General features: G+C 43.5%; 1 protein-coding gene across 2 annotated transcripts in view; it reads left to right on the top strand.

Moving 5' to 3' along the window:
- Nucleotides 13,165-24,355, top strand: part of ABCA1 (ATP binding cassette subfamily A member 1) — a 92,658-nt gene continuing 81,467 nt past the window's right edge. For both annotated transcript variants that reach the window (XM_021379420.1, XM_021379419.1), the window contains exon 1: nt 13,165-13,318. The gene's annotated coding sequence lies outside the window, so the exon portion shown is untranslated. The remainder of the gene's footprint in view (nt 13,319-24,355) is intronic.

The raw sequence follows: 24,355 nt of genomic DNA, 5'->3' as shown, positions 1-24,355 counted from the left end.
ACAATGTTCTTTCTCATGTTTGTAGAGAACTTCCTGTGTTCCAGCTTGTGCCCATAGCCTCTTGTTCTGTCATTGGGCACCACTAAAAAGAGCCTGGCTCTGTCCACTTGACACCTACCCTTTAGATATTGGTAAGTATTGATAATATCCCCCCTCAATCTTCTCCAGGTTGAATGGTCCCAGATCTCTCAGCCTTTCCTCATACAGGAGATGCTCCAGGCCCTCCACTGGACTCCCTCCAGTAGTTCCCTGTCTTTCTTGAACTGGGGAGCCCAGAACTAGACAAGGTACTCCAGATGTGGCCTCACCAGGGCAGAGTAGAGTGGGGGGGATCTCCTCCCTGTACCTGCTGATAGCACTAGGCTACATTATGGCTAGAAACAATGTGTTAGCTGGAAGTCTCAATGAAAAGTCCAAAGACCTGACCAATATAAATATACTGGCTTACATACAGGTGTAATAACCTCTACAGCAACTTAAACAACTGCAAGCCTGGAACAGCGGCTTTTGGGACTGCTTTTGGCTGGATTTCTGTTCTGGAGGCATGGTGTCCTCTGCTATAGCCAATCTTCTCATGGTTTTATACGAGAAAACAAAAGCAAGTGGGAAAACAATTACACAAGCCTTTACTCAAAGACCAATACAAGGCGTATGTATGAATGAAGATAGCCTTCATCCTGGTGTTTCATCAGTTTTGAATTCTTGACTTTTCCATCATCACAATTTTCCAGCGAGGACTCGTGTGTGCATGTGTGTGTGGTACAGTGAGATCCTTTGCCCAGGAGCTGAGGAGTTAAACCTCCCAGCCATTAAAGTACTGGATAGCCCTTCAATGAATAAATAATTCCTGGGCATATATTCTCTCAAGGCTTGGCTGAACAGTAGTCTACTTCATGAGCACTGAATGTGTCCATGTGGAAAGTGTAGTGCTCCGTAGTAAATTCTGTTTTATCTTTACTAAGAAGTAGCTTTCCAGTGTAGACAAGCTCTAAGTCACATAGAGTTTGAACTGTTGCTACAATGTCCTATGGAAAAGGAGGGATGTTTTGCAGGAATTAGTCACATTTGCAGCATGTCCCAGCAGTTCAGCAATTTGAAAAAGCAAATTTCCTGTCTGTATGTGCCAGGCTTTTGTCATGCTCTTGCACTGGTGTAACCCATCTGAGAGCATCACATGTGTCCTAGTTTATTCTATCACAGAACTCAGCTCGGTGAGAGCAGGGAATGTTAGTACAGGCTGGGGATGGTGAAAAATAAAGGAAGTCTTCTTATGGAGAAGGAATTGGGAGGGAAGGATGAGGTTTGAACTGATATAAACACTAAATCACATTACGTATTCTGACAAGATTTTTCCTTCATTCCAGCATGGAAGCTCATTGATACTTGCTTTTTACTATACTTTTTTTCCTCAGGATAAATATGGATGAAATTCTTTAGAATCCAGTCTTGTCAGAGAGAAAGAGATACAACAGTGCACTCCAACTAGATTCTCACCCTTGTATAATTTACATACTTTCATTAAAACCGGAAGATGAGGATTCATCCATTTGTTTAAAACTCATTATGCTTGGGATTAATTAAGTAAGCTTGTGAGAATTTGAAGAGCACAAACTTTGCTATGAAAGACTGTGAGATTTCAACCACCTCTGATGCTGTCTTGCAGCCTGGTTGTAGGTGTGCAGGATTCAGGTGCTATCTTCACGTGGCAGAGGGGTGCTTCTCACATAGGTTGGCCTGACAGGAGTCTGAGAAAGTTTTTCCTTTAGTACTTGCATGCAGAGCCCTAGTCTGATGCAGCTCCATATAAATTGTCAGTGTTACTGGAGCTGTTCAAACTGGAGTCTCTAGTTAGCAGAAAATACAGCCATCCTGACCTCTGATTACATGAAAGGCAGAAATGAAGTGACCCCCCCCTCCCTTTACCATCTGCTCTTGAAGTGATGTAGGAGGAAAGATAAGGGCTAATTGTGTCCTGTCCATTACGGAGTACTCTCCTTTATTCTGTGTTTATATGGAGCTGAGAAAAAGGCTTTGACTGTAGCTGGACTCCACTGATACAAAATAATCACTCATCTTATACAGAGCAGTGGGTAGGAACATGCGTCAAAGGTGAGTGACAGTGATTTGTGGAAATGCCAGCAGTGGGGTCAGTCTATGTATTGCTTTGCAACGCCTCTCTTCTGTGCCATTATTTTGATGTACTCTTGCATTCAGCCTCTACTTCACGGTCATACACAGCCCTAAGTCAGTCTGTACATCTTAAAGAACAGGGAAAGGCTGGCCATCTGCCGTATGCTGCTGCTGCCAAAATTCCTTGGAATATTAACAGCGAGACAAAGCCTAGCTGCCGGCAGTCTCCATCTAGGAAGTGCCAGGGAGCACGACTGAAAAGATGCAAATACAAAAACTGACTCTGCAAATCAATGCCAGGAACAAAAAGCTGAAAGGGACGGGATTTTGAGATTCTCAGGAAAGTATGGTTCAAATAGATGTATGCAAGGTTTGCATATGTGGTTCTGATAATTCACTGTATGGAAGGAAACGTGCAGCTAGGTAGAAGCCTATTACTGTTGATATGTGAAGGCACAGGTTAAAACTAGAGTTTAGTTTCTGTTTTTCACAAAATCAGCTTTGCTTTTTCTTCAGTTGTCTTTGACTTCACTGCTTTTCCTCAGCAAATGGCTTAGGTGCACAGGCCCACACACTCTCAAGTCTTTGACACATTCCAGAAAAATGATTAGTAAGAATGTTCTCTGAAAGCACAATATAAATGGGAAAGGGATATGTTAACTGTGTCTGTTCCACTCCTTTCACTTGCCAATTCCAAGGAGAAAAACTCCATGCTTGAAACAACTTTCTGTGCATGGTAGCGTATCAAACAGGAAGTGCATCTATGGACAGCGGTGAGTCATTCAAGTCTCCAGAGCCTGTTCCACTTGGTAGGGGAGCCAATAACTCCTGTGCTGCTGGCAAGTTCTGAGGCCTGAAATGCAGAAGCTTGCACAAAGCTCAGGTAGTGGTCATTGTATGGGCAGTACACTCACACTGCCATTGCCAAGGTGGCATATACTGTGCAAAAGGAAAAAGCACCTTAAAATTCCTCACCACTGGACTTCCTTTAAGCAGTTACAGCACGATGGGATTTCCTGTAAGGGCAGGGCTCCAGCCGTGCTCTGTAGGGTCCAACCCCTGCTCCAGCTCCCCCATGGCAGAACACTAAGGTGTGTGCAGCTGAGCATGCTTGCAGTGCAGCTCTGTGCAGGTGTACTTTACAGTTCTGTTCCTTCCCTTCACAGGGAGAGCAGTGTGGAAAACAATGGGTGGGAAGATCCCTCAAGAAGTCATTTTTTCTACCCTCTTTCCCCAAGGTAGGATCAACTAAAATTTGAGCTTTTCTTAACAGAATTCTGCATTAAAATGTCATGGGTTATCATCCAGGAAATTAAAGGTATATCAGTGTAAAGACATAGTGTAAATCAAGATGGATTCTGCTTCCTGCTACCATTCACTGGTAGGTTGCAGTCAGTTTGCGGAGTGCCAGTGTGTAAGAGAGGTTATGTTCCAGCTGCAGCCCACAGGGACACACCTGCACTGGGGCAAGAGCAGATAAGCTGCTTAATGGAGAGAGGATTCTTAATTCTCTTTAAAATTGACCCAAAGAAACCCCTAAAAGAACATTTCTTTTTTTTCCCTCTGGATGGAGTTTGTTCTTGTGTACGCAGGATCTGAATGCATACACAAATCACTGTTGTTTTTATTTGTCCATGTGTAACGAGCTTTGTGGTCAGAGAGAACTGATGAAAACATTGATAATTATGCTTTGAAAACTCTGATTTATGGTTGGTCCAAAACCGAACCATTGTATGTTTTATGTGTTTGTTTAACGTCTTAGACTTTTTTCCTAGTTCTTCCTAGCTTTTCTTCTTCATCTTTTAACTTCAGTTGAAAGAATGGTAGGAAGAGCAAGGGAAAGGAAGAACAAGAGTGGAGCCCTTTTGTGTTTGAGTTTAGGATAAGAAAGTATTTCTTTTTTTATTCTGTAGACAGCAGATATGTTTTCATTCTTACTTTGATAGGCCAGTTCTGGAGACAGAAGAGTCTGAACGAATTTCCCAGCTGTAAGAGATTTTCCAGCTGTAACACCCTTCAGCTTGTGTTGCTACATACAGTCTGCTATGTAGGAATCTGTCCTGGGCACAGTATTTCCTTATTTACGCAATGCTACTTGCATATATCTCTCTCCTCTTCCCACTGCTCATATGCCTGAACTGTAATTGCACAAAGAGGAGTTTGCATAAGCTTTCTGTCATTAGAGAATTATTTATCATGAATACTGAAGCATATACAAACAGACTATTAATATTACCTTTAAACAGTACCCTAATTATCATGTGTAATGTTTAGAAGTAAACAAGGAGAACTGGTAAGGTATTGTGACTCCAGAGCTGTCGCTGCTGCATCCCAAAGAAATTCCAGAGGGTGCTGGCAGCTTGGAAGGTACTCATCTGTATGAGGATGACTCAATCATCCATTAAAAAGGACAACAAACTGGGAAAATTAAAACTGAATGACAAACCCCAAAATTTCAAAAGCAATCTTGGAGAATAGCAGTGGAATTCTGAATCTGTTATTTTGAGTGGAGTCTTTAAAGTTGCTTCAGAAACTGGGACAGCCGCTTACTTAACTGACAGAGTCTGAGAGCAGTTTTACCTTGATGTAGCAAAGGAACGGCAGAACGTGCAGATGGACTGAATGAAAGAGATTCTCTGTCAGAGATAAACAGCCAAAGCCTGATCAATAGAGGGCTGAATCTGAAGAAGACTGAACTTCTTCTGTGGAAGGAATCTGCTGACAATAAGCATTTACTGTAAACAAGATCTCACCTGTACACAAATAGGCATATAGCTCCTTGGCCTTCTAAGACCAAAAAGTGGTTATGGGATGAGGAAAGGAAAAGAGTGATGATCACGTAGGCCTAGTTCACGATGAAAAATCATTTGCAGAGAAACTGTAGATTTGCAGGTGAAATACTGAAGTAACACTCAGTAAATAAAGCCAGTGTGTTTACAGGGAATAAAATCCTGCATGAATGGGTGAGATCTGAAGCCCCTCTAATTAATCTCTAGAAGTGATCATAACCAGATCTCTTACACAACAGCATATGAACATTGACAAACATCTGCAAAGCTATATCAGCTTCTAACTCCCTATGATTAGAATAACATGTAATGACTGACCTACTAGAAGCACTAATGGAAATTTTTTTTTTTTACAGAAATGAGATTGTGCATGTTTCCTATATAGTTTTTTTGATCACAGCTTCTTAGGAGGTAGTACCATTTTGGACACCTGCATTGCAAGAACTTGACAAGGTCGTATTTCATGTATTTTAATCATTTTTTTAAAAACATCTAACAAAACTTAATATGCTTGTTGATCTTGTGGTAAACTGTAGGAGAGCTTTAAATGATAGTATGTGTGTTTAATTTGCCTTGCATCTACCTGTATCCTCTCCTTCCTTTAATGTGCCGTACACATCAGCCTTCTATTCTTTTGTATAGCTCTTTGGGAACTAATATTTTTGGGCTGATTAACCAAAATTGACCTGATTAGGAATGACTTGCACAGCAGATTTCTTTTTTCATAGGCTACAGTAATTCCTTATCCCATGCATGAATGAAGAGCAGTCCTGGAAATCTCAGTCAAAACATTTGTCTCTGGTCTTAACATCCTTTAGAAATATACAAAAGTCAGCACTGATGAGCAGGTTAGGGAAGAAGCCTGGGCAAAGACTGTGGGATACAGAATTTGTTGAAAGATTCCTTCTTGCATGTCAAAGAAGAAAGAGAACAAGTTTTTACAAATACTGAGGAAAACATCACAAATAGATATCATATTGCCCTGTAATTTTGATGGGGCTGATGCTGAAGTCATTGCTTTTCTAAAGGAAAAAGTTCTGTGGGATGCTCTGAGGCTTTAAAATAGTGGAGATAGTTAGCAGGAAAAGGAGGAAGCTCAAGAATTGTTTGTTTTTATGGAAAGTCTGCCTAATGTGACAAGGAGCCAAATGAGTGACTATGTAAAGACTCAAAGTCAGAGAGAAAGAGTGTTGTCTTTTTCTTCTCCAAAAGCAGAGCAGGTTCAAAACATTGCATTATTTTAGTAACAGGGGCAGATAGGAATGTGCTGAAGGGGAAACATCAGGTGAAAAGAGATTCTCTAAGTTGAAAGGAAATAGAGAGAACCTCTCCAGAAGAAAAGGAAGGATCTGGGGTACCAGAGTCTGAGAGTTTTAATGCTGGACAGTAGACAGTATTTCACACTTGGGCATGCTGTGTGGGGATAAAGAGGAAAACTATCTGGAAGCAATAAGAAAGGAGGGCATGGCTCAGGTTCTGGAGCCTCTCTGGAAATGTACCATAGACAGTGAGCTCACTGAACCTCCAGGAAGGCTGCTGATATCCTGACCAGCAGCTGCACAGTTGCTTGTATGAACACGCAAAGCAAGTTAGAGACGGCACTTGCAGCGATAGGATTAGTCCCTACAGCTACCCAATCACGCAGTAATGGAGAGGGGTGCACAAAATAAGCTTAAACTTAACTATCTCCTCTTGCTACAGATGCTACTGAGGGAATTAAGAAGCAAGGGAAGTTAAATACCTGTTATTCAGATTAAGAATAAATAAGCAGAAGCAGGAACTGCCTCATCTCAGAGAGAAGAAGGGACACAGTGTCTGCAGCACATGTTGGCTACACCCTAGATCCGGCCCCAGATGCCTGCAAGTAGCTAGAGAATGCAGAGGTCAGGCCCACTGCCTTGATAAAAGAGCTCGGTAACATTCAGACAGTGAGGCTTCTTCAAAAGGGCAAAATATAACTGTCAGAACTTAAAAGCGGCCCTGTTTTTTTTTTTTTTTTTTAACGTGGAAGCACAGTGCAGAGCAGAGCCCACACTGAGTAAGCATGTAACCTAGTGAGAGGAAAACAAGTTAGGCTGTACAAAGCAGACTGTGGCGTCTGTCAGTAAGCATGGAAGTCAGCTGGAAATTCTGAGAAGCTCTGGAAAGATATGAGTTTGAATAGAGATCCTTCATTTTCCAATATGACTTGGTAAAACTGGGTACTTAACGAGCTTGCGAAAGGCAGATGTGGGAAAAGAGGAGGAAATGGTTCTGACAAAAAGCACGACTTTTTCTTTAAGGGTGCTGAATTTCATAGCAAGCAAGAATCCTGTATCTTCCCTTCTCATGGACACATGGACACTGTCAGGAGAAGGAGCGAGGCACCTTTTCAGCTCCACACTGCAGGTTTGATGGGAACAGAGCAAGCTGGAGGAGGCTTGTTGTGAGCCTAAAAGCACACCTCTTCTTGAGTGGAGGCCAAAGGGCTTGCTGGCCTATATATTGCAGCGCAGCAAAGTGAAAGCCTTCCAGGGCCTGAGGATGGCCTGTTCTGAGTAAAAGTCCTTTAATAAGATCAGAGCTAAGGTACAGCCTGCCTTCCTCCATGGCTTCTTGTCACTGAAGCAGGCAGAATGGCTATTGGGCAGTCCCTCCTCCCTTTCCTTCTGGTTCACAAGCTGGGCTTGAACACTTAACAGTGCCCTTCCTTCCCTTCTTGAGTTTGTTATCTAGTGAAGGAAAAACATCACTTCCTGAGACTACCTCCCCCCACCACAAGGACTTGCACTGAGTGCAGTGGTCTGCAGCTCCAGAACTGCAGGTGATGGGAGATTTGGATATCAGGGACTAACCCAGTCCTCAGTTACAGCTTAGAGGGAGCACCACTGGCTTCTGCAATCAAATTCTCAGATACACATCTCCACTGGCTTATGGAGCTGGCCTAATACATCATCCCTATATAAAAGGCAGAATCTGTTGTAGTTGTAGCTCCAGCACAGGAGTCCTTATTCAGGCAAATGTGGCACTGAGCTTCATGAGCCTGATTAAATAAAGATTTTTGATCATTCAATTCTTGATTTCTCTAAAATCATTGCTTAAGAAACCAGACAACTACGACTGATACGAAATGGCATTTGGCTGGCCACAAGGAAACGTTTGGAAGTAACCACTTTAATTTATACTTCAAGGGCTAAGTTGCTGAAGTTTAAATCCAGGTCAGTTGATTTCACACAAGTTAAGATTTGTCCATCAATTCCTAAGCCATACTGCATTCTTTTATTTGGCTTTCTTTGCATTTGATTTGGTCCTGTGTCTACTAGAGTTCACTTCTGTTTTGTGATGGAGCTTTGCTTCCTTGCTCTATCCACTGGGGATGTTACTAGAATGAACACTGAATTTTTATGCTCTCTATAACTAACCATTCAATTACATTAATTACACAGAAACACTAGCTTGTACAGGCCTGACTGTCCCTATAAAAGTTGTATGGCAATGTACACCTAAGGCCCACTGAAACATTTTTTCTGAAGGAATCCTGTTTATTTGAAATGTGGACAATTGCACAAAGGAAGACTGAAATGTTAACACGAAAATATATACATGCTGCTTGCCATTATAGGGTATACCTCTGGGAAATACGAGAAAGGAATAAACTTACTATAAAATTAGAATTGCTACCTTAGGTATATTTTAGTTGGCAACTCTTTGTATTTTCTTTGCTCTTCAAACTATAGGTTAGACCTATGGTTTGGGAAAATCAGCTTGTTTTTGGCAAGCTGAAGGATTTTTACTGACTAAGTATTTGGCTGCACATATATTTCACATCCAAAATGCAGTAATTTTGTTAAGGGTGAACCTCACACCACTTTACTGTATATATAGATAACTGCAGATGTAATTTCGCATGTGCTTGTATTTAATGCTAAGTGTTTATGAGAAATGACAAGGCTGTGCTTGTGGCAATGAGAACTCTTCTTAAAATAAAAGCAGTAATTTGGCAACTAACCTTCACAAGAGATGGTTTTTAAATCACCCTTCTTCAACACATGATATATTGCATTAAGAAATGTTACCTATACTGCTTCAGTTGTGACTTGAATGTGTCTGAGCTTCAAAATACTTATGTTGTCTTAAAAAGATTTAGAAATATCTTATTAATGACTGGAAGCAGCTTGAAACTGACATTTATACTGAAGGATGGAGAGAAGGTTCCGTCCTCCATCAAGCACTGGAACAGCCTGCAGCATACTTTATCCAGATGGCACAAACTTCCCGAGTTCAGCATTTGATATGGTACAGGTAAGCACCTCAAGGCTTCCTCAGTGCAATGTGAAGGACAAACAGGTCACTAAGCCTTTGCTAGTGCTTCTCCTTCTTTCCAGCTGGAACACTGTGTTTTATTGACTAACTGAGTGTTATCTCATTTTTTGTTAATGAGATGGGGGAAAAAAAGTGAGCATGGCAGGCTGCAGGAAAATGCCTGATGCAGTCATTTGTACTCACCGGCTGTAAATCAGGCTGGAGTGACCAACTCCCATGTTAGGAAGTATAAATTGAAGATGAGATGCTCAGTGAGAGTTTCAGTTGCTATAAAATAATAACAGTGCAATTGTTTCTTCTAAAAATGAGGAATCTCCTTCCAGGAAGGCCTTATGAAAGCCATCACCTCAGCTGACTCAGATATTGCTAATCAAGGGAAAGAGTAAAACAACACAGAACAGATGCTTGAAATGTTGATTAACCTTCAGTGTATACCCCAGAATACAACACAGAAGAGTCTGGAAGCTAATGTTGTGCTGCAAAACTGCCAAGTAATCAAAAAGAGGAGATCAAAACTCATCAAAAAGCAATTTTCTAAATAGACATATTACTACTCTGCTATCTTCCCTCCTTCCTGAACTAAGTCTGAACTCCTGTCTCTGGAGGCATTCAAGGATGTGGCTCTGGGCAGCCTGGTCTAGTGGCTGGTGACCCTGCCTATGACAGGGGGGTTGAAACTAGATGACCTTTGAGGTCCCTTTCAACCCAGGCCATTCTGTCATTCTATGATTCTATGATAGTTCACCTGGATTTAAAAGATTTCCAGATGAGACATTTCATCACATCAGCTGACTGCAAAGGGCATATCAAACAGTGGCATTCTTCATTACTGAACTCTGCCTTAGAGCTCTTCTGTTTACAGCAAGGCAGTTCTTGGTGTGACTGGCTGAGTCCACTGCCTCCTCTACCATCAAGATGTCAGAGCCGTCAGTCTTGCAGGCTCAACAGCAGTGTGTTTTGCCTTGTAGAAGTTACCAGTAAGGAGAAACAACTTCTTTCTTTCTTAGAAAGAACATATAGGAGACACATAGTGTTCTCCTATTTTCAGTTCCACCCCTTCATTCCACTGCGGGTTATTTTTTCCATGAAGAGCAATTTTCATGTTTTTTGACCTCTTGCTGTGCCCCTCTGTAGCTCTTCCCTTGCACCCAGCCTTGGACCCAGTGTGGGCTGCATCTCCCAGACTTTCAAAAAGGAGGTCGTAGTGAGGGTAAGTGAGAAAACTAGCCTTTAGAAAAGAAGAACAAGTCACGTGTTCTTCTGGAAGGGCATGTCATGGGAGCTGTGTGTTGGCCAGTACTGGTAGGCTCTGAGGTGGCTGATGATGGGCCCTCAGAGGATGCTGGCCATGGAGGACCCATAGGGAAGCTGAGTAGCAGTGAAAGGCAAGGAGCGGTGGAGGAAGTTGATTAAAAAACAAGGGGCAGCAGAAATAAACCATTACACAGACCCTAATGTCCCTCATTGCCTTGTAGAAAGAATCAGGAGGGAGCATAACTTTAATGGAAAGCAAGAGGTGTTGGGGCTGGGGAACAGGTAAGAGAGGTGTTTAATGGGAACAGAGTTTGTGGAAAGGAGAGAAAGTTGTTCCCCTAAGTGTTTAATTGTTTATGGTGACTTGACTCCACTGTCAGGCAACCAAGAAAATGTAAATTTGATAAATGCTATCCAGCGGTGCACAAAGACGCTTTCTCACCACATATTTAGCAAACTCAACTGAATACTCCATTTTCTTCTGATGAACAGCTATATGTTAAATGCTTTACTGGAAGATGATATCTAAATGCTTTAACAGTTGACACAGATGCTGATTTCCAAAATTAAAGGAAGTCTTCTCTGATGATGATGTTTAAAAAACAACTCACTTTCCCTGAAGGGGTCTGATTTAAGGAGACACCAGCACCAGCACAACTTCTAGTCCATTTTCAGCACTCATAACTGGACTAATGTAAGGTCACTACATGTTTTGAAAGCCCTATCCAGTATGCCTCACTCTATTTCAAATGCTTAATTGCATGCAATGAATCCTAACACCCTGCTGATAATAAAGTAACTGTACACTTTCTCTCCGTGCTCTGAGCAAACATGCTGAAATTATTTATACTACAATTTATAATCCAGTAAATGTTTGGAAAAGTGCAAAGATTGAAAGCTACAGTGTATTGTGAAAAACACACATCTGCACTTACAGATTGAAGACCTAGTGTTTGCTTCAGTTTTGTAACCACGTGAATGCACAACCAGAATATGTCTCTTTCAGTCAGTCAGTGCAGTAGGGCAGCAGCTGTGCTGAGGAACCTGGGATCAGAAATGGGGTCTAGTTGGGTGTTGTCCAGTCCCAAGCCCCTTGTTATGACAGCATGCATTATTAGTCTGAATATTTACTGCTGCATAGGACATTTCAGTGGATAGCACTACTTCAGATCACAGTCAGGCCAAGATCTCTGGATGTTGCTGCCAGGTACTTTATTTCTGTGCCTCTCAAAGAAGTACAGTGGTTGTAGGCTGAGAATTGAAAGGCAAGTGAAGAAACTAGAACATGCAGTTCCCTCAGTAACCATGGGTCATCCGGGTTGCTCATAATAAGGCAGAGCATTAACAACCGCATGTTCGCTAACATCAGTGACTTCACTGTGGATGAGCAATGGCAGACATAATTGAGAGCTGCCTGTCTTTTGTGCGTTGTTTTCATTCATAGAGCAACTTAAGCATCAGAAGTGCACTCCTACGCTTCCACAGATTGCAGAGCAGTGCTTCTGAGTGCTCCTAATATGTACTGAGCAGAAACTTTAGAGTGGGTCAGGTAAAGGTTGCTGTGCTTCTAGGAGAAGAGCCCAGCTGGGAGGATAAGGAGCCACCTGGGAGTTTGGTAATTGCTAAGGTCAGTAAGACATGCTTTTCTGCAGGTGGCCCTCATTTGTTCGTTCTATGTTTGGAGCAGGTGCATTTGGGCAGTGTGAATGTGTAAGCTGGGGTCAGTTTGCTTTTTTAAAGTTTGTGAACTTACTTTGTCCAAGAACTGCCTCAGAAATTGACTGCTGATTATGGATGAAGAACAAAGCATTCGCTTTCATGGTTCCTTGCTGTTTCCTGACAACCAAGTGACATGGATCAGAAGCTCTGTTCCTCCTGAAGCTGCTGTTGCTGGTAGAGATGTGTTAGCTGGGCACCTGAGGATGCACCAGTGCCACCTTGTGCTGCCTGACCCCTGATGCAGGGACCAGTGCAGGTGAGGAACTGAGGCTGATGAGAGCACAGGGCTCTCACTTGGCTCCTGCCCTCCCCTCCCTGTCAGGTTGGATGTTAGCAAAAGTTTCTTCTCAGAAAGAGTGGTGATGCACTGAAACAGCCTGCCCAGGGAGGCGGTGGAATCACCGTCCCTGGAGGTGTTCAAGAACCGTGTGGATGTGGCACTGAGGGACGTGGTCAGCGGGCATGGTGGGATGGGCTGGTGGCTGGACTTGGTGATCTTAGTGGCGTTTCCAACCTTAATGATTCCGTAACTCTGTTTTGTGATTCCCACAGGGCGGTCAGCAGCCGGCCGCGAGGTGCGGGAGCCGCACTGAGCCCCAGCAGCAGCGACCCTAGGAGGTGCCGTGCAGCCCGTGCCCTGCCGTCTGTCCCCCCGGCTGCCTGCGGTGTGCGACGGGCACAGCCCCGCCGTTTGTTTTTGGCTGCAGCGTGCACGCCTACATGCAAATCGGCGTGTCCCCGCCTCCCAAACATTGGCAGCGTCTGTTGCTGCGGGAGGAGAGAAAAAAAAAAAGAACGAAAAAGACGAAGGAGAGAGGGAAAAAAAAAAAAAGTGGAACGTGAGGGAAAAAAGAAAGAAAAAAGAAAACAGAGACGAGGGAGAAAAGGGGAAAGGAAAAACGATCCCAGGCGCTGCCCGTTGGAAGGGGCGGGCCGTACCGCCCCGCCGCGGGCTGCCCCGCGCCGCCCTATAAAGACACGTTGAGGGACGCGGGCGCCTGTGAGCGGGGCCGGCGTCGGGGCCGGAGCGGAGTTGGGCAGAGCTGAGCCTCGGGGAAGTGGAGCGAGGCGGCTTGGCTCGGTGCGGGACCGAGGGCGGCTGCCCAGCGCGCCCCGGCCCGGAGGTAGGCACAGCATGGCACGGGCAGTGGTTGGGGTGGCGGCACCGTTCGTCCCCGCTGCGCCCGGAGCAACGGGGCGGGGGGAGAAAAGCGTATAACTTTTTTATTACCGTTCTTTTTTCCTTTTTTTTTTTTTTTTTTTTCCTCCTTGCTGTGCACAGTATGACTGGGAGGATGGCTTGAGGGGCGGCGGGGGATTGGCAGAGGGCTGATGCGTTGTGGGTTTTTTTTTTTTCCTTCCAGAGTGTGTGTTTATATTTTTGTTGTTATTTTATTCTAGCTGATCGCGATCGGAGCGGCTCTGCCTTGGCAGCGCTCGCGTAGGGCGGCTCCAGCTCCCCGCCGCCCGCCCCAGCCCTGGTGGGCGCCGGAGGAGGGTCCCATCCCCTTCGCACCCACGGGGAGATCGATGGCGCCGCGCGGGGAGGGGGGAGCGGGAGTGTAAAATAATAATAAAAAAAATCGATCTCTCCGCTTTTGTGATGAGCAGGAGGCTCGACTGAATGCAACAAATCGCACTTCTCCCTGCCAGGCTGTTGAGGAGCTTGGACTGCTTCGTTGCAGCCTGTCGTCAGCCCTTTGCAAAGCGCTGCTGCTTGGTTTTGGGTGCGCGTGACTGCTCGGATTCTTAAGTCTATCAGGAAAGATACTTCGATTATAAAATGAAAGTTCCTATTAAGCACTATTTTTGTTTGTCTTAACCCATTCATCGTGTTGCCCCCGAGGTGTTCGGCATAGAGGCTTCAGGGCTGTACAGATCAATTTGGAGGATCAAAGCTGATCTTTAGTCTGTTGGAATAGATGTTACCGAAGCTAGGGAGATGTAAACGTGTGCTTACACGCTTAGCTAAATGGGAGCCCGTTTTGAAAATTACTGGTATAGATTAATGAATTAAGATGCAATTAGGAGGCAGCCTTCAGGGATGGGTCCGTGCTTGTACAGCACGGAACAGCCGTTTCTTGGGCACGCTCCATTAGCAACAGATGGCCACGCTTGCTGTCTTGAGGCGTTTCCGAAGTGAGCAATCCCACTGCGTTTTGAAGAGGGGTAATGGTAATAAACACACGGTGCGGATGCTTTCTGTTTGGCACAGCTTGTTGTGCCGCGGACCGGGAGCGGCGTTGTTTGCCGAGGTGTTCCTGTGCAGCGCGGTGTGGTTCTGCGATGTCCCTGCAGGCTGTGGAGCTCAGCCTGGTGCGATCCACACGGCCAGCAGCAGGAGCCTGCTACCTTCACTTGCAGCGCTTCAGTGCCTTGTTTGTCTGGCACTCATAGTTTGGGAGGGCTGGTGATAGGGCATGTCGTGAGTTGACTCATTCCAAACTGTGGGTACAGGGTTTGTAGCGTGGAAAGCAAAAGTTGCGTGGTAGAACTCAAATTGAACTTTGGAAGCTGGGAATGTCTCATGCTACGAGATAATAAAAATATGCTCGCTGGAGGTGTTCTGTGGGGTATTTGATGTTCGTGAGAGACCATGGCTGCCCCTGTCTTCAATTGGAGTGTGACTGACCCCAGCTGCTCATGTTAACTTTCCCTTGATGCGTTACTGTTGAGGCTCTCTTAGCTGAATGGTATTTTGTGTGAATCAAGCGCTTCGGGTGCTGTTCTGCGTAAGACTGTGGTATTTGCAGGAGTCTTGGCAACCTGTGGCTATCGGTCCCAACTTTTCTCCAAACAGAGCAGTAGTACAGGCAGGCACAGTGAGAGCCTCTCGATGGTCTTTTCCCCCAGTGGGACTGGGGTGTGCTTATAGATAGGTCTGTCATGGGCCAATGCTGGTCAATCTATGTTGTAGTCCCAGTTTTGTCTTCAGAAACCCTCTTCAGCTCAATTCTGTTGCTGTGAACTGAGATCTGATCTGGCCCCCCTACATCACAGGGTGGGTGGGATTGGTTCCTAGTGAGGTGTTGAACTGCAGAAGTTGAAAAGACTTGAGTTTATTTTCAAAGAGAGGAAAAGAGGTAATGTTACTGTAGCCTTTGTTCTGGAAATAGCCTGTTCTCTGCTTCCTGGGCCTCACCTTCACCATGTGAGCATAAAGCAGTCCACGGATGCTGTAATAACACCTCTGTGGCCTGAGGAAAGCAGCTCTGGGCCTTCTTCCTAAGTTCTAGGCTAGTGCACGCGATGTCTCATGCGTGAATCAGGTGTGATATGTACAACTTGGGACATGGGTTCTCCCCTTCCTGCCTTTCTGCAGGGCTTGCTGGCAGAGGTGGGCCCGCAGAACCAGGGCAGGGGCTAGGCCAGTCCCCAGCCTGTCTTCTTGTTGCTGGATCAGATCAGCTCTGCTTCTATTTATTGTGCGTTGCTGCGCTAGGCAGGCACAGTGCTCCTTAGGGTGTGGTTTCTTGAGAACTTTAATCTAGTATAATTGGGGGTTGCTACTGAGCTGCTAATGGTCCTACTTCACTTCCCCCAAGTGCTCAGTCTCTGTGTCTCCCCATGTTTTGTTCTCTGGGCTGGTGCTGGACTTCACCAACCCAGACCGTGCAAACTTAAAATTAACTTTTCTCTCAGAGCTTCCAGATGAGGGAGTGCTTTCACCGAGGGACGGAAGGGGTGAAAACGTTTTTAGCTGGGTGATTCTTTGGCATCCTGTGCTCAGATCGTGGGTTTGTGAACACTGGTGCAGGCACAAAGATGATGACAGGAGTGGAGCAGAAGGGGAACCAGACTACTACTTTAAGTAACCTTGGAGCAGAAACCATCGTGTTTATGCAGGTCTCCTAGGCCTGGCGGTGCTCCAAATCCTGAAATAAGGCCATGGCTGACCATGCACCATCATGTTTCTATTAGGCTGGTTATTCTTGGTGTCTGCCACTTTGTGTGGCTGGAGTCAGGACCTGCTGTTTGATAAAACGCTTTACATATGCCTTGCTTTCCAACTTCACCTGGGGCTGCCAGGGACTCTGTCCACTTTCTCCTGGTCTGACGTGGTAGGAAGTTGCAGAACTGTTGTCTTTGATATCATTATTTCTATGTCTGCTGAATATTTGAATCCTGAATTCTTGAAAGTTTGCTATGTAGTTATCTAGAACAATTGTGGTTACTGATATTAAGGATAAGGATTATAAACACCGTGATAAGACTCTGCTTGTAGCATTGAGATGTTCACCTTAAGAACTCAAAACATTTTGTGTTCTGTATGTACATATCCTAAAATGCCTACTGGCTGTAGGAAGGCTGTATGGATTGGCTCGGAAGAATTACCATGAATTGAACTGCTGACCAGAATACCCTCTTCTTTTTTAGGTTGGTTTTTCTAATGAAAAGTAACAGTAAAGCCAGACCTGTCTTTTTTTTTTTTTTTTAATTGCTTGTCATAGGGTAGAAAACGTGAGCTTGCTGCATGGAGTGAGGGTGAGACAGAGTAGGATGGAAAAGCGTTGATGGAGCTTTTCTCAGACAACAAACTAATGCTGTAGGAAAAATAGGAGCATTCAGATCTTAAGATCTATTGAGTTATTAGTGAAAAGGCTTGATCACGGATTATAAGAAGAATGTACATCGGTCTGAATGGCAAAAACATCCATATACAAGATGACCTTTTTCCTCTTCTGTTATTTTCTGGAGGAGTATTGCGTAGCAGAGCTCTATCTAATCCAATAAGAGATCCGTTTGTGTTGTGCTAACTTTGTTAGGGAATGATTGTCCTTAGCCAGAAAGAGGAGAGCAGGAGAGCCTTTCCAAGACTGTTCTGGTTTGAGCTAGATAGCAAGGTCAGTCTTTGGGAAAGAGCAAACAAAGCCGGAGCCTCTGACCACACAGTTCAGAGATCATTCCCTAGGTCTGACTTCCTTTCTAGCAGGCAGAAGGCAGGCAGCGCTGTGTGGAAGATAAAGAAGTGGCGCAAACCAGCCACCACCCTGTTTGCTGGGCTCTGTGAAACAATCTGAAATTTTATTTGCCCACTTCCAAGTGAAAGGCTATTACTGGAAATTGGAACGCAAGCCATGCAGTTAATATTCATTAGCATTCTTGGCTGTTAGCTCAGTAACAGCCAAAAGTAAGCTATGTGTAAGGTCTCGGAGCAACAGTGGTGGTGGTCTAGGTGACAACAGCAGGACCTAGGGACCGGGATAATGTGTCTTCTAGCAGTTGTGCCTGTCTCATGATGACATGCTTCTGTTCCCTGATTCAATGTTGTCATAAATATGAGATCATAAAAGCTCATATTCCACAATGTAAAAGTGAAAATGTGCTTTTTGCCTGCTGCAGCACTGAAACTTTTTTTTTTTGGTAAAAACTGTTAGCAGTGTTGGTCATGTCAGCGCCAGGTTTAAACCCCAGGTTTCCAGATGTTGCTGCTGCTCTTGCAGGTGCATTCTTGTGCCTTCAGAAGAAACAAGCATGTAATTATATGTATATTTTGTCTGAGAGATGTATTCGTGGAGAATATGTTAATATTCTATGGATATGTCAGTGGCTTTTTTTCTCTTCACCATATTGTAATTACGCTGCCAAAACAGGAGTTTTGATATGTTTGCTTGTGGAATGCAGAATTAGGACCAAATTTGATTTGACTTAAAAACAACAACAAAAAAAACCCAACAAAACTCCCTTTGCCCAAACAATAAAACAGCAGCAAGCTTTGGTATGTGCAGAAGCATGGACGTTTCTTTCTGGTGGAGCCAAAGTTCAAAATCTAGTCCTCTCCTAGATGTGTTCATTTCTGTTTATTAAACTAAATTGATCATGCATTTCAGAATCTATGCATCACTGGACAATGCACTTTTATCTAATTCATTTGCTTTTAAGTATTTTTGATATTTTAATTATTCTTTACCCTGTTAAGTTGGAGTAGCAGTTCCTACAGCTTTGTTTACCAGGTCTCACAAACCTACACTGAGATATTCCTTCTAAAGAAAGCAGTAGGCATGTTTGGAGGAATTTGGATTTCTTCCTTCTACCAAATTGATACTAATACTTGTACACCAGCTGTCAGCAGATTTCTTCAGATATTGTTTTTTCCCTTGTTGTTTTTTTCCTCCCCCCCATTACTGTGTCTTCCAGAGCTTTGTTCACAGCCCTTACGACATGGTCTTAGTCTTCACCACTGTATCTGTCTTGTATCTGTCTTCCCAGTTGTGTTCACACGTAAAACCAGACATAACTTCTGTCAAGTGGATTGTCTGTAGGAATGTGCTTTGGCTCCAGTGAAGCTTTCTCTGCATCGTTAAGGATTTCTTAAGCTCAACAGAAGATGTATGGCTGGGAACTTATATCCATTAACAACTTGGAGAACTACTTTATTTACGTTTCTCTAAGCTTATTCTTTTCCTTCTGGCATTTAATGCCACTTCTGCACCTACCCGAAGTGTTTTCCATTCTGAGTCCTTTGCTTGAGACTGAGTAGACCAGTTCTTCACTTTTGTGCTTGGTCCCTTGAAATTGTTGGAGCAAACTAGTGGACCTCTGTCCAGAATCTTGCATGAAGAGGTGTCACTCGGGTATGAACAAATTGTCACCTTTCGCTCATTACATCGGTATGTCCATGATATTAAAATAAGCATACTGTAGCTTATTTCACGTCTATTCACTGGCTTGTTGACCCTAACGGGAGTATGAGTTGAGCAACTGGAAGTGAGGAATATAGTATGTGTGGAACAACTTGTTTCTGTGGATTAGGCAAAAAAAGAGGTTTGCACACAGCTTTCTGGGAGTGGTCCCAGATAGGTGCCCAGTGCCACACCTGTCACAACAGGCACGCTGCCTTCATTCTTATCACATACACCAATTATTTTTGTTTTCTTCTATGAGTAACTTTAGAGATAAGTAGTTATTGAACCTCATCAGTTGCCAAGATTGAGCAGAAGTTAATTTCTCTTCAAAGTGAGCAGTCATTATTTTTCAAAAGCACCTGGGTCCCTGCTTACTACTTTACTGAATTAGTATCTGCTCGGTCTGCACAGTTAGATGGTTAGTGATGTGAGAGGTGAAGCCTTGTTTGGGTCTGCCTGTTGTAGGGTTTCATGGATCAAACTCTACTCAAACTGACATCTGTTGCAAAATATAGCCTTTGCCAACTTTCTTTTGACAACATCATTTCCTTGCATTGTGCTACAGGCTTTTTCTTGGCTGAGGCTTTTCTGCATAATTGAGGGATATTTTTGTTGTTGTTTCATCTTCCATAACCTCTATCTGTGAGGTGGATATCAGTGTTGTTGTGTGGATACCAGGCTTTACAGCCAGCTTACTCCTTATTCCTTAAAGACACCAGAAGGATGTTTCACACAGTATAAGCCATATTGTGTTCTGCTTTGTTATTGGATACATGCCAGTTCATGACATGCTGGTCCCAATAGCAAAGACCAAGAGGAGAATAATAGTAAAATTTCTTTGGAAGTTACAGGGCGGACAGGCACCTCAAATTACAGTACCAATCTTTGCTGGGTTGTTTGCATCCTTGCCTTCCCCCAGGACTCAAGAGCAAGGTACAAAAATAAAGTATAGGTGAAGACACTCTTTTGCAAAAAAAAAAAAAAATCCTTACGGAAGTGATGGTGAAGCTGCAAGACATGGTAGCTTGGCTCAGAAGATTATACAAGCACCCAAGCACCCCAGTAATATTCCAGCCATTCCATGATAGGAATGTATATCACCTATTAGTGTATGCAATCATAAGCTAGATCTGTAGCTGATTCATGTAGATGAAGTGATTCAGTGACCAGGGTGTGCTCAGCAGTGGATGGTAGTCAAAAGTTTTTCTAGCTAACACCCTCTGAGCTCATGAATTTCCTTTCCCAAAAGCTGGGGAGGCTGATGACTTCCTTGTGGGACCGCTGTCTTTCTTCTCTCCTTGAAGGCAGCTGCCAAGCAGAAAACTGTCTTCTGCAAAGTGAAATACTTAATCCTTTTTCAGTTTGAGAAGATAGCGTCCATAAACAGGATGCATCAGCAGGAGGAGAAAGTGGATGAGGCTGTGTAACACAGCTTTTTGTTGGCTGAGCTGATGGTACTGTAGTTGTTCGGAGATCAAAGTCTAATGGCATGAATTGAGCTTAAATGTCACAATTATTGTTTTAGCAAGATGTTCTATTACTTCTAGATTCCACTATAGAGTAGAGTTGGTTCTTTGGTATAAAAAAAAAAAAAGCACAAAACCAAGCTAATATGGACTATGGATTTTGGATGTGGGCCATGATAAAGCAATTTTTTTTTTTGCATGAGGAAAGTAGAGATGCTTACTGTAACAAGAAGATTGAAATGTTTCATGTGTTTCACAACCTTCCAGTGGAACTTCGTGGGTGTTTTTTTAATATTAAAATAAATGACTGCATTTCATCTTGAGTGTTATATTTGACATTTAAGTAATTCCTCTTGCTGGAGGGCATGACACAATCTCTTGCACATGTCTTTCTTTGGGTCAGTCCAGCTGTGGCACACACAAGCTTGAGTTCTGTTGCACTGGAGCCACACTTGTTTTCACCAATTCACATTTTGAACATGATAGAATTAATGAGAACCAGTTGTTGTGGTCATTCTGGTTGGAAGACATTGCTCCAGTGTGATCTGGGACAGGCTTTCAAAGCAGCTTGGCATGTTCTGCCACAATGGAAGTTTCTAAATCAGCCCTTTCTGAAAATGTGGCACTGCTGACTTCTTAAAATCTAGGGCTATTTGTATGCGGAGTATTTGCAGCCTGGTCTCTGGGAAACTATCTCTTATGTTTTTTTCTGATGTGTTGCTGTGGGCCCACGTGTGCTCCAGAAGTACATTTTGGGACTTACACTTTGTCAGAAGGTGGAAACAAGGGCTGCTGAAGAGCTCAAAGACAGCATTTTTAGTGCTCGTGATACTCATTCTGGGTAGGGCTTTCAAAATGGTCCCTGGTCTGCTATTCATAGCTGGTCTTTCAGAGATGCTTAGCACAGAATATGCTGACTTTTGATTTTTAAAACCGCTTATTCCTAGTGCCTAGACTAGGTACCATTAGGAGCCCCTCGCAGTCTTGCCCAAATACTTGGGATGCCAGATTTCTGTCACTAATGTCATGTTGTATTAGTTCCAGTTCTTGACAGAGCAAGATCTAGGCTTCCTTCTGAAGTAATATTACTGCAGCAGGCAGAGCCTCTTTTATGAGACTAATTGTTTTAATAGCAGCAGTTAAAGCAGATTGTGAGTAGCTATTTTCTTGTCACGCTGTGCTTAAAAGGAGCAGTCATTTTCGTCCAGCTGTCTCTAACCTTCTGTGAAGCTCAGCCGCCTTAAACGAAGCGAATTCATCTGTTCACTGTTATGTAGCAGTGTATATGGTACTGTAAGGATCTTGTGACTGAGTGAGATGCAGTGCTTGTTTTTGTTTGGGCACTGGTGGAATTCCAAGAAAATGTTCAATCAGCTTCCCAATATTTTGTCACTATCCTTAATATAAGGGAGTTGTAGAAAACTTGGCACACTCATCAGGAGGAAAAATGAGTCAAACTGGTTGTGGATTACCATGAAGCTAAGTCTGAAAGTGCTTCTGTCATGCAAATCATTTTATAGGGCATATGGCCACAATGAAAACAGTGTGTTATTTGTTTACAGTATTAGTGTTGAAGAACAAGGCCAGAACCTGTTTGCTACCAAACCTAAAGCCAGGTAGTCAGTATGTGTAAGGTGATGTGAACTAGTCAAGGACCTTGCCAAGGATTGCCACCCAGATATTGTTTGTGGTCCTAATTAAATTCTTGCCTGCTGACCCAGAAGCTTTCCAATCACATTGTTAACAACAAGCAGTTGGTGAAAACGCAAACTAGGTCATTTTGAAGAGGAAAGCACTTCTCACTGGATGAACTTTTAGGTAGAATAGGAAATCTGGTGTGATATTCATCTGGCAAATGGGAAAGAAATGGAAGTCCTCTGTGGGGAGGTTACGAAAGAATTGCTTTTTTCAGTGTCTGTGTGGCCTCACTGATAATGATCCTATGTCCCAGGCATCGGGCTGTAGGTTCAAAGCTCACACCTCCTCTGCTGACCCTGCAATGCTTGTTATTGCTGCAGAATCCAGCAGTGCTTAAACCAGGAGACAGGTGTGTGGCACCTACTGGTATTTTTGTCTCTGCCTTTGCTTTGTTTGATACTCCAGGTGAGTTGTTTGAACTATCCATGCTGAAAATGCTTTTGACGGCATCTTTTTGTAACTTAGTTCAGAATGTTTGAGTTAGAAGGTGACTTTAAAAGGTCAATGCTGTTATTCCTAGAAAGGTAATATTGTTAGGGTACAGCTTCCCCTCTTTTCTGAAGCTCCAGTAGATTTTGAGTTTTTTGACTTCTTGAAAGATTTAGGGGCATGAATGTCAAATTTGCTCCTATTAGTCTTGCAGGCATTACCTGAGTTGTTCTGATTGTAGAATGGACTCATACTCTTTGATTCTTCATGCATTGTCTGTTTCTGCTGCATAGATTATCTCTAATTAGGTCCATAACTGTGAGATAAGTGATTGTTTGCATTTGTCCTCAGCTGCTCTTTGCCAAGCATAATCTCAACAGCACTAGGACTAATGCTCCTTTTCCCTCTCCTGTTTATTAAAGTTTAGAGGCAAAGTGCTTTTTTCCTGTCTGGAAATCATGGAAGTTGAAGCGAGGGTTTCCTCCTAATATTGGTCTTGCTTGCTGCTTATTCCCTGTTACAGCCTCAGGTTGTACAAAGTAAATGTAGATGTATGAGTCTCCTGTCTGTAGCTACTAATTGGGAAGAAGCTATGAGCTGTGATCCAGGAATTCTGCAAGGAAATTGCCAGGATGCTAGACCCTGATTTGAGTGATATAGACTTTGTTCTCAACTCTTGACTCTAATCAGTGCCTGTACTCCCAAAATGCCCAGACAATTCTCTGACAGTTTGTCTTGTTTGGTTCAGAATGTCAATTTGAGGCATGTACTTCTCTCTTGTCTTCTGTCATGGTGACCTGATCTCAGTTGGTAGCATATGGAGCACTGGGAGGACTTTGCTCTTGGATCTGGGCTTTGCGGAGTTGAGAAGGCTGATGATACTGCTTGCTCCGTGAAATGCAGCTTGGTGCTATGTAAAGGAAGTAAAGTCATTTCTCAGGCTTCACCAAAAGGACTGTTTCTGCTCACAGCCAGTGTTCTTTTCCTCAGTTGTCCCGTCTCTTTCGAAGAGTGGCTGTTTGATTTGGTAGATACTTACAAAGAGGCTGTTGGTGTTAAGCAGACGTACAATTTTTCGTCTGAGATCAGGTGTGTAATGTGCTAGGCCATGCTTGCTTGCAGTAAAGGAACAGTACTGGCTGTAGTAGACATGTTGCACCCAGCAAATAATACTTTTTTTCTTTCCTCAAAGGGCATCATCTCTAGATATTGGATTGATCTTCTCCATGGCTGCTTGGTCTATGGAGAGCTGCCAGTGGTGGTAGCTTTTGCAGTGTAGAGATCTGACCAAGAGGATGGGACAGAAGGCTGCTAACTGCTTTCATGGCAGCCTGTGAGTCTTCATTAACTAGTACAAGCTTTTATCTCTGCTGACCAGGGCTGGGTTTAAGTCATTGCTGGAGATTCACAGGTCCTGTATCCTGCTGCCAGAATCCTGAAATATTCCACTCCGATAAGGTTTGATAAGTTTGCTTTGTTCTCTGTCTAAATAGTGATTTCTTCTCTAGGGGAAAGGTTTTTTTGCCCCCAGAAGAAAGCAAACAGCTGCATTGTTTGCGGAAAGCTGCTTTTGAAGGCTATTTTATGTTTATTTAGTACAGGCACCAGGCATGGGGGTGGGGAATTGGTTCTCTTCCACTTGACCTTTTTTTCCTCTTAAAATCTACAGCTGTAAAAATACATAGCTTTGTGTTTAAGACTGATGGGGTCTCGATGTACCAGCTAATGGACTTTTCAACAGCCATTTTAGTCTCAGTGATTGTGACAGTGCTTATCTGGTCAGGGTTGGTCAAAGTGTTTTGCTTGTCAGCATTTTCAGAGTTCATCTCTTCATGTATTTATCTCTTAGACGTGATTTTTGAATAGCACACTTAGATGGAGTTGCAGTCTTACGGAGTTTCTGCAGTGGGGAGAAAAAGCTGTCTGCAGAGGCAGTCCATGG

Source organism: Numida meleagris, chromosome Z (genome assembly GCF_002078875.1).
Source record: "Numida meleagris isolate 19003 breed g44 Domestic line chromosome Z, NumMel1.0, whole genome shotgun sequence".
In the NCBI taxonomy this organism is placed as follows: domain Eukaryota; kingdom Metazoa; phylum Chordata; class Aves; order Galliformes; family Numididae; genus Numida; species Numida meleagris.
Note: the sequence above shows the minus strand (reverse complement) of the source record. Positions and strands in the feature narration are given on the sequence as shown.